Genomic DNA, 9,509 nt, shown 5'->3' with positions numbered 1-9,509 from the left:
ACGGTCAGGAGTAGTGGTCTTTCACATAAATAGTCAGGAGTAGTGGTCTTTCACAGATGGCTACGGTCAGGAGTAGTGGTCTTTCACAGATGGCTACGGTCAGGAGTAGTGGTCTTTCACAGATGGCTACGGTCAGGAGTAGTGGTCTTTCACAGAATGCTACGGTCAGGAGTAGTGGTCTTTCACATAAATAGTCAGGAGTAGTGGTCTTTCACAGATGGCTACGGTCAGGAGTAGTGGTCTTTCACAGATGGCTACGGTCAGGAGTAGTGGTCTTTCACAGAATGCTACGGTCAGGAGTAGTGGTCTTTCACATAAATAGTCAGGAGTAGTTGTCTTTCACAGATGGCTACGGTCAGGAGTAGTGGTCTTTCACAGAAATAGTCAGGAGTAGTCATCTTTCACAGAATGATAGTCAGGAGTAGTAATCTTTCACAGAATGCTGCAGTCAGGAGCAGTTATTTTTCACAGAATGATAGTCAGGAGTATTCCTCTTTAAAAACAATACATTGACAGCTCTTAGATCCGCACACTGCTGTGGCCCGTGCGCATGTAATGGCTCTTTAACGGGACTCGGTCCGAGCGGTTCTTAGAGTTTGGGTCACGTGCCAAGATCGGCTATGCCAGCCGGTAGAGGCTCGACTGTGTTACCTCTAGCGTACCGCTTAATGAGAGAGTGAAAGAGAGAGAGAGAGGTGTTGTTGATATTGTAAACCGGTGACAGGTATCGTCCCTTACGTCGTGTCCTTCTTATCTTACCTCCGGTACTCCCCTTGATGGTGTGTATAAAAAGAGAATAGAAGATGACGCGAGGCTGAGTGAGTTTAACGGGAAGATGCTCCTCGTCAGTGTGCCTGTGCTCCTTCTGCTTTTGGTAGTCGGTAAAGATGCGGCTGACCTCCCCGCGACAGACGCGTCGTTTCTCCCGGACCTGGAGCTGCGTAGCGGCGGACAACCCGGTCCGTCGCTACCCGCTTCTCCGACCACCTCTCTAGACCGCTTCCAGGTTCAGCCCCGGGAGGAGTATGCCTCGCCGGGTATTGCCTGGCCCGGTCCGCCGAGGAACCGTCCGCGACCACGGAGGACGGCGGCGAGTCGCACCGCCACGGCGGGGGGTTTCAGATGGTGCAGTGGGAATGGAGCTACGTTCAGACGCCTTACATTATCGCGATATGGATCCTGGTGGCCAGCGTCGCGAAAATCCGTAAGTGGGGGACATCTGACCCTATTATCAGAATGTACTGACATATAACCGAGTTACCAAGCAACCATTTGATCTTTGTCATATCCCGCAGTCTATAAAAGCTATTTTAGCAAAACCTATAAATATGGCTATGACACATGCAGGGCTGTTTTAGTCTATTTGACGATCTTAAACTATTTTAAATGTAAAGTTCGATGTAACAGGAATTTACCAGCGACACTAAAGAGAAGTCCTTCTAGATATAATGGTCAGCTGGGTATTTATAGAGAAGTCCTAGATGTAATGGTCAGCTGGGTATTTAAAGAGAAGTCCTTCTAGATGTAATGGTCAGCTGGGTATTTATAGAGAAGTCCTTCTAGATGTAATGGTCAGCTAGGTATTTAAAGAGAAGTCCTTCTAGATGTAATGGTCAGCTAGGTATTTATAGAGAAGTCCTTCTAGATGTAATGGTCAGCTAGGTATTTAAAGAGAAGTCCTTCTAGATGTAATGGTCAGCTAGGTATTTAAAGAGAAGTCCTTCTAGATGTAATGGTCAGCTAGGTATTTATAGAAGTCCTTCTAGATGTAATGGTCAGCTAGGTATTTATAGAGAAGTCCTTCTAGATGTAATGGTCAGCTGGGTATTTAAAAGAAGTCCTTCTAGATATAATGGTCAGCTAGGTATTTAAAGAGAAGTCCTTCTAGATATAATGGTCAGCTAGGTATTTAAAGAGAAGTCCTTCTAGATATAATGGTCAGCTAGGTATTTATAGAGAAGTCCTTCTAGATGTAATGGTCAAAGAAGTCCTTCTAGATGTAATGGTCAGCTAGGTATTTATAGAGAAGTCCTTCTAGATGTAATGGTCAGCTAGGTATTTAAAGAGAAGTCCTTCTAGATGTAATGGTCAGCTAGGTATTTATAGAGAAGTCCTTCTAGATGTAATGGTCAGCTAGGTATTTAAAGAGAAGTCCTTCTAGATGTAATGGTCAGCTAGGTATTTAAAGTCCTTCTAGATGTAATGGTCAGCTAGGTATTTATAGAGAAGTCCTTCTAGATGTAATGGTCAGCTAGGTATTTATAGAGAAGTCCTTCTAGATGTAATGGTCAGCTGGGTATTTAAAAGAAGTCCTTCTAGATATAATGGTCAGCTAGGTATTTAAAGAGAAGTCCTTCTAGATATAATGGTCAGCTAGGTATTTAAAGAGAAGTCCTTCTAGATATAATGGTCAGCTAGGTATTTATAGAGAAGTCCTTCTAGATGTAATGGTCAAAGAGAAGTCCTTCTAGATGTAATGGTCAGCTAGGTATTTATAGAGAAGTCCTTCTAGATGTAATGGTCAGCTAGGTATTTAAAGAGAAGTCCTTCTAGATGTAATGGTCAGCTAGGTATTTATAGAGAAGTCCTTCTAGATGTAATGGTCAGCTAGGTATTTAAAGAGAAGTCCTTCTAGATGTAATGGTCAGCTAGGTATTTAAAGAGAAGTCCTTCTAGATGTAATGGTCAGCTAGGTATTTATAGAGAAGTCCTTCTAGATGTAATGGTCAGCTAGGTATTTATAGAGAAGTCCTTCTAAATGTAATGGTCAGCTGGGTATTTAAAAAGAAGTCCTTCTAGATATAATGGTCAGCTAGGTATTTAAAGAGAAGTCCTTCTAGATATAATGGTCAGCTAGGTATTTATAGAGAGGTCCTTCTAGATGTAATGGTCAAAGAGAAGTCCTTCTAGATGTAATGGTCAGCTAGGTATTTATAGAGAAGTCCTAGATGTAATGGTCAGCTGGGTATTTATAGAGAAGTCCTTCTAGATGTAATGGTCAGCTGGGTATTTATAGAGAAGTCCTAGATGTAATGGTCAGCTGGGTATTTAAAGAGAAGTCCTTCTAGATGTAATGGTCAGCTGGGTATTTATAGAGAAGTCCTTCTAGATGTAATGGTCAGCTGGGTATTTATAGAGAAGTCCTTCTAGATGTAATGGTCAGCTAGGTATTTATAGAGAAGTCCTTCTAGATGTTATGGTCAGCTAGGTATTTATAGAGAAGTCCTAGATGTAATGGTCAGCTGGGTATTTAAAGAGAAGTCGTTCTTATAATGGTCTAGATATAATGGTCAGCTGGGTATTTATAGAGAAGTCAGCTAGATGTAATGGTCAGCTAGGTATTTATAGAGGTCCTTCTAGATGTAATGGTCAGCTAGGTACAGTGGGGCAAAAAAGTATTTAGTCAGCCACCAATTGTGCAAGTTCTCCCACTTAAAAAATTGAGAGAGGCCTGTAATTTTCATCATAGGTACACTTCAACTATGACAGACAAAATGAGAAGAAAAATCCAGAAAATCACATTGCAGGATTTTTTAAATGAATTTATTTGCAAATTATGGTGGAAAATACGTATTTTTTCCCTCACTTTGTCTGTCATAGTTGAAGTGTACCTATGATGAAAATGACAGGCCTCTCTCATCTTTTTAAGCGGGAGAACTTGCACTAAATACATGTTTTCCCCCAGTGCATATGGATGTTACATGATACCTAATGGGTTGGTTATGTGGGCTTCCTCTAACCCATCGCTTTCTACACCGTATAATAATAATACGATTCAATTATATCTTCACATTTTTTAAAAAACAAAACAGTCTCTCAATTCCAGTCATTCCAATACCTGTAATACCCCTTGATCTTCAAGAATAGGATTTATTGTTAAATAGTTTTTACCTGAGCAGAACCCCGTAAAACTACGGTTGTGTTAACCCAGTTCCATTCTGTTGTTTGTGATTTTGTTGTCATGGACAACTGATTGGGGCTCGTTGATTCGGGTTTAAAGAAATAAACGCTTTGTTCATGGATTGGCAGCCTTTGAGCGCGACTGAAAAATGCTATTTCACATGTGATAAATGAATGTCATGTGCTGCATTTCTTATTGTTTACCTTTTAGTTGGTGACACTTTGATATGTTGATAAAATGCAGCTGTTTAAAGGGGAAATAACAAAACGGCCGCCCCGCCTCTGTTTTGGTAAAAAGCTGAAGGATGGGGCCTGGAGAAATGTAACCACTCTCAGATTAAACAGACAGAGCTGTGGATACAAGGACTGACCATCCATTATATCAATATTATAGTTATAACCATGTTATGAGGCTATACAGGACTGACCATCCATGATATCAACATTATAGTTATAACCATGTTATGAGGCTATACAGGACTGACCATCCATTATATCAACATTATAGTTATAACCATGTTATGAGGCTATACAGGACTGACCATCCATCAACATTATAGTTATAACCATGTTATGAGGCTATACAGGACTGACCATCCATTATAGTTATAACCATGTTATGAGGCTATACAGGACTGACCATCCATGATATCAACATTATAGTTATAACCATGTTATGAGGCTATATAGGACTGACCATCCATGATATCAACATTATAGTTATAACCATGTTATGAGGCTATATAGGACTGACCATCCATGATATCAATATTACTGTACCAGTACTACTACCATCTCTACTGTACCAATACTACTACCATCTCTACTGTACCAGTACCAATACTACTACCACCTCTACTGTACCAATACTACTACCATCTCTACTGTACCAATACTACTACCATCTCTACTGTACCAATACTACTACCATCTCTACTGTACCAATACTACTACCATCTCTACTGTACCAATACTACTACCATCTCTACTGTACCAATACTACTACCATCTCTACTGTACCAATACTACTACCATCTCTACTGTACCAATACTACTACCATCTCTACTGTACCTATACTACTACCATCTCTACTGTACCAATACTACTACCACCTCTACTGTACCAATACTACTACCATCTCTACTGTACCAATACTACTACCATCTCTACTGTACCAATACTACTACCATCTCTACTGTACCAATACTACTACCATCTCTACTGTACCAATACTACTACCATCTCTACTGTACCAATACTACTACCATCTCTACTGTACCAATACTACTACCATCTCTACTGTACCAATACTACTACCATCTCTACTGTACCAATACTACTACCATCTCTACTGTACCAATACTACTACCATCTCTACTGTACCAATACTACTACCATCTCTACTGTACCAATACTACTACCATCTCTACTGTACCAATACTACTACCATCTCTACTGTACCAATACTACTACCATCTCTACTGTACCAATACTACTGCCATCTCTACTGTACCAATACTACTACCATCTCTACTGTACCTATACTACTGCCATCTCTACTGTACCAATACTACTACCATCTCTACTGTACCAATACTACTACCATCTCTACTGTACCAATACTACTACCATCTCTACTGTACCAATACTACTACCATCTCTACTGTACCAATACTACTACCATCTCTACTGTACCAATACTACTACCATCTCTACTGTACCAATACTACTACCATCTCTACTGTACCAATACTACTACCATCTCTACTGTACCAATACTACTACCATCTCTACTGTACCAATACTACTACCATCTCTACTGTACCATACTACTGCCATCTCTACTGTACCAATACTACTACCATCTCTACTGTACCTATACTACTACCATCTCTACTGTACCAATACTACTGCCATCTCTACTGTACCAATACTACTACCATCTCTACTGTACCAATACTACTGCCATCTCTACTGTACCAATACTACTACCATCTCTACTGTACCAATACTACTACCATCTCTACTGTACCAATACTACTACCATCTCTACTGTACCAATACTACTACCATCTCTACTGTACCAATACTACTACCATCTCTACTGTACCAATACTACTACCATCTCTACTGTACCAATACTACTACCATCTCTACTGTACCAATACTACTACCATCTCTACTGTACCAATACTACTACCATCTCTACTGTACCAATACTACTACCATCTCTACTGTACCAATACTACTACCATCTCTACTGTACCAATACTACTACCATCTCTACTGTACCAATACTACTACCATCTCTACTGTACCAATACTACTACCATCTCTACTGTACCAATACTACTGCCATCTCTACTGTACCAATACTACTGCCATCTCTACTGTACCAATACTACTGCCATCTCTACTGTACCAATACTACTGCCATCTCTACTGTACCAATACTACTGCCATCTCTACTGTACCAATACTACTACCATCTCTACTGTACCAATACTACTACCATCTCTACTGTACCAATACTACTGCCATCTCTACTGTACCAATACTACTGCCATCTCTACTGTACCAATACTACTGCCATCTCTACTGTACCAATACTACTGCCATCTCTACTGTACCAATACTACTGCCATCTCTACTGTACCAATACTACTGCCATCTCTACTGTACCAATACTACTGCCATCTCTACTGTACCAATACTACTGCCATCTCTACTGTACCAATACTACTGCCATCTCTACTGTACCAATACTACTGCCATCTCTACTGTACCAGTACTACTGCCATCTCTACTGTACCAGTACTACTGCCATCTCTACTGTACCAATACTACTACCATCTCTACTGTACCAGTACCAATACTACTGCCATCTCTACTGTACCAATACTACTGCCATCTCTACTGTACCAATACTACTACCGTCTCTACTGTACCAGTACCAATACTACTACCGTCTCTACTGTGCCAATACTACTACCATCTCTACTGTACCAATACTACTACCATCTCTACTGTACCAATACTACTACCATCTCTACTGTACCAATACTACTGCCATCTCTACTGTACCAATACTACTGCCATCTCTACTGTACCAGTACTACTGCCATCTCTACTGTACCAATACTACTACCATCTCTACTGTACCAATACTACTACCATCTCTACTGTACCAATACTACTACCATCTCTACTGTACCAATACTACTGCCATCTCTACTGTACCAATACTACTACCATCTCTACTGTACCAATACTACTACCATCTCTACTGTACCAATACTACTATCATCTCTACTGTACCAATACTACTACCATCTCTACTGTACCAATACTACTACCATCTCTACTGTACCAATACTACTACCATCTCTACTGTACCAATACTACTACCATCTCTACTGTACCAATACTACTACCATCTCTACTGTACCAATACTACTACCATCTCTACTGTACCAATACTACTACCATCTCTACTGTACCAATACTACTACCATCTCTACTGTACCAATACTACTGCCATCTCTACTGTACCAATACTACTACCATCTCTACTGTACCAATACTACTACCATCTCTACTGTACCAATACTACTACCATCTCTACTGTACCAATACTACTACCATCTCTACTGTACCAATACTACTACCATCTCTACTGTACCAATACTACTACCATCTCTACTGTACCAATACTACTACCATCTCTACTGTACCAATACTACTACCATCTCTACTGTACCAATACTACTACCATCTCTACTGTACCAATACTACTACCATCTCTACTGTACCAATACTACTACCACCTCTACTGTACCAATACTACTACCACCTCTACTGTACCAATACTACTACCACCTCTACTGTACCAATACTACTACCACCTCTACTGTACCAATACTACTACCACCTCTACTGTACCAATACTACTACCATCTCTACTGTACCAGTACTACTGCCATCTCTACTGTACCAGTACTACTGCCATCTCTACTGTACCAATACTACTACCACCTCTACTGTACCAATACTACTACCATCTCTACTGTACCAGTACTACTACCATCTCTACTGTACCAGTACCAATACTACTGCCGTCTCTACTGTACCAATACTACTACCGTCTCTACTGTACCAATACTACTACCGTCTCTACTGTACCAATACTACTACCGTCTCTACTGTACCAATACTACTACCGTCTCTACTGTACCAATACTACTACCGTCTCTACTGTACCAATACTACTACCATCTCTACTGTACCAATACTACTACCATCTCTACTGTACCAATACTACTACCATCTCTACTGTACCAATACTACTGCCATCTCTACTGTACCAGTACCAGTACTACTGCCATCTCTACTGTACCAATACTACTACCATCTCTACTGTACCAATACTACTACCATCTCTACTGTACCAATACTACTACCATCTCTACTGTGCCAATACTACTACCATCTCTACTGTGCCAATACTACTACCACCTCTACTGTACCAATACTACTACCACCTCTACTGTACCAATACTACTACCATCTCTACTGTACCAATACTACTACCATCTCTACTGTACCAATACTACTACCATCTCTACTGTACCAATACTACTACCATCTCTACTGTACCAATACTACTACCATCTCTACTGTACCAATACTACTACCATCTCTACTGTACCAATACTACTGCCATCTCTACTGTACCAATACTACTGCCATCTCTACTGTACCAATACTACTGCCATCTCTACTGTACCAATACTACTGCCATCTCTACTGTACCAATACTACTGCCATCTCTACTGTACCAATACTACTGCCATCTCTACTGTACTAATACTACTACCATCTCTACTGTACCAATACTACTACCATCTCTACTGTACCAATACTACTACCATCTCTACTGTACCAATACTACTGCCATCTCTACTGTACCAATACTACTGCCATCTCTACTGTACCAGTACCAGTACTACTACCATCTCTACTGTACCAGTACCAGTACTACTACCATCTCTACTGTACCAATACTACTACCATCTCTACTGTACCAATACTACTACCATCTCTACTGTACCAATACTACTACAATCTCTACTGTACCTGTACTACTACCATCTCTACTGTACCAATACCAATACTACTACCATCTCTACTGTACCAATACTACTAGCATCTCTACTGTACCAATACTACTACCATCTCTACTGTACCAATACCAATACTACTAGCATCTCCGAATACAACAGGTGTAGAGCTTACAGTGAAATGTTTACTTACAAGCCCAACAATGCAGTTTTCAGAAAAATACCTGAACAAAGGTAAGAGATAAGAAAAACAAATAATTGTTTAGCTGCCTGACACACCCAAACAATGGGACTAGCAGCTCCTTCAATATGTCAACCCTCTCTCTCTCTGTCCCTCCATCCTCTCTCTCTCTGTCCCTCTATCCTCTCTCTCTCTGTCCCTCTATCCTCTCTCTCTCTCTGTCCCTCTATCCTCTCTCTCTCTCTGTCCCTCTATCATCTCTCTCTCTGTCCCTCCATCCTCTCTCTCTGTCCCTCCATCCTCTCTC

General features: G+C 40.6%; 1 pseudogene; it reads left to right on the top strand.

The window, feature by feature from the left end:
* The first annotated feature begins 643 nt into the window (after positions 1-643).
* LOC124035457 overlaps positions 644-9,509 on the top strand; it is a 108,144-nt pseudogene continuing 99,278 nt past the window's right edge.

Source organism: Oncorhynchus gorbuscha, linkage group LG05, assembly GCF_021184085.1.
Source record: "Oncorhynchus gorbuscha isolate QuinsamMale2020 ecotype Even-year linkage group LG05, OgorEven_v1.0, whole genome shotgun sequence".
NCBI classification, from domain to species: domain Eukaryota; kingdom Metazoa; phylum Chordata; class Actinopteri; order Salmoniformes; family Salmonidae; genus Oncorhynchus; species Oncorhynchus gorbuscha.
This window is presented reverse-complemented; position numbering and strand designations above follow the sequence as displayed.